Source organism: Giraffa tippelskirchi, chromosome 8, assembly GCF_054371585.1.
Source record: "Giraffa tippelskirchi isolate mGirTip1 chromosome 8, T2T-mGirTip1v1.2.pri, whole genome shotgun sequence".
NCBI classification, from domain to species: Eukaryota; Metazoa; Chordata; class Mammalia; order Artiodactyla; family Giraffidae; genus Giraffa; species Giraffa tippelskirchi.
In genome coordinates, this window is record NC_137282.1 from 147,236,640 (window position 1) to 147,238,656 (window position 2,017).

A 2,017-nucleotide genomic window follows, 5' to 3' on the forward strand; every position below is an offset into this window, starting at 1 on the left:
CAGTATGATTAACATCAGGCTCTGCTGTTGACATACCACCTTGCAGGGTTTGTCCTTGGCCATACAGTGCCAGATGGTACCAAAGCCCACACTGTGTATTCCTCATTAGCAATGTCATTCATAAACAAAATTGTGCACAAAGTGGTAGGTGAGCCCTTGTCATCACCACAATCAACAAAGTCTGTAAATACATGTTGATCTATGCTTTTCCAATTTTTATTAATTCTAAGCTCCTTTGGGGATCTTGAGAACAAACTCATACCCCTCCTTTGGTCATCTCATGTAGAAAATTTGAATCTTAGTCATTTTGGGGGGGGGACAGACCCCTTTAATAAACTAATAATCCTTAAAATAATTTAAAAATCTACAAAAGGCACCCAGACTCAGACACTGTGGACTGTTGATAGGGTTGGAGGGGAACTTGATCATGGCTTGTTTTTGTGCATGGAGAAACACTCCCACATCAAACCTACACTGTGGAGTTCAGAGAAATAACACAGCCACCGAGTGAGGGAGGGACCGGGTTGCATCAACACCAGGGCTCGAATACTGTTCTGTTTACCGTTGCCTCCTTGTCTCTGGTGAGACACCCTGCCTCCTGTGCCCCTCCGGAAAAGCCAGACCCTACTTTCTTCCTGCCCACCCTCCCTCTCTCCCTTCCTGTGCCAAGTCCTCGAGCCAAGGGTCATGGTTAGGATGGTCTTCGGTGCAGTTAGGCAGTGGAGGGGTCTCCAGGGCTGGCCAGTTCCCAGTCACTGTGCGCAGGGCCTTGGGCCATCACAATATCACGCACTGCAGTTTGTGGGTGCCCATGACCTGGTCTCCCCAACGTTTGGTTTTCTTCTTCTTCTGGCTTTTTTTCCTCCGGGATCTGTTGCCCAATTACTCTAACCAGGTTGTGGAAGGCTTCGTCAATGTTGAGAGTTGGGTCCTTGGCACTGGTTTCTATTTAGGGAATATTGTGTTTGGTCGCCATTTCTTTTCCTTGCTTCCTGGTGATTTTCCTCAAATGCATCAGATTGACCTTTTGACCATGAGGATCACCAGGAATGACTCCCTGTCCTTGATGTGCAGAATGAGCTGGTGGAAGCAGTCCACGTGCTCGAAGGTGACCTTGTCCATGACCGAGAAGACGGTGGGGAAGCCGTCCCCTGTGCACATGTACTGCTCCTGGAAGGCGCTGAACTCCTCCTGCCGGGTCGTGTCCAGAACGCCCAAGATGGCCCATTGATTGTTAATCTTTGTATGTTTCAGGGAAGAGTCTTGAATGGCGGGGTCATAGTCAGGCACAGAGATCTTCTGGAAAAGCTGAATGGTAAGGGCGCTCTTTCCCACACCCCCACCACCACCAGCTTGAACGTGGGGAGTTTGTCACTGGGGACCGTGCTCGTTGCCATGTTGCTGGTTGGTCAGACCATGAAAGAGACTTTTTAGGTGGTGAGTAGGCCCATCTCACTGGGGTCCCAGTCGTCGCTGACTTCTTGATTGCACACCATTACCCTGGAGCCTGCGGTAGGGCAAAAGGGAATCTTAGTCATTTTGAAATAACACTTTGAGTTTGGAAGTCATCTGCCCCCGTAAGTTGATTCTAAGTCTAGGCTTGTGTGGTATGGCCATGATGATCAACTCTGCTAGAACCAACACAGGCAGAATGGGAAGGATAATGATTGTAAACATATCTTTCCACTGCCAAACGATGATCAATTAAAAAATAAGAACCAAGATTGTGAGCTTATTCATGATCAACACTAGAGAAAGTCAGAAAAATCCTGACCTATTCTCTCAATGCTAATATTGAGTTTTTACAGTCAATTCAGTTACTATTATTATATTTAAATACTTATCTAAAGCCACAGGATTTTTGTGTTCTTTTAGTGAAAGATTTCTAAATATGTTAGTTACATTTTATCAGATACTGATAAATAAAATGAATATGGATTAAAAGGAAAGTTGGAGATAAGTATGTAAATTTAGTGAGCTGATTTTTTTTTATATGAATCAGAAAAAACACAGGAAA

General features: G+C 45.2%; 1 pseudogene; it reads right to left on the reverse strand.

The window, feature by feature from the left end:
* Positions 1–777: 777 nt before the first annotated feature.
* Positions 778–1,397, reverse strand: LOC145518247 (ras-related protein M-Ras pseudogene; annotated as a pseudogene).
* Between the last annotated feature and the right edge of the window lie 620 nt (positions 1,398–2,017).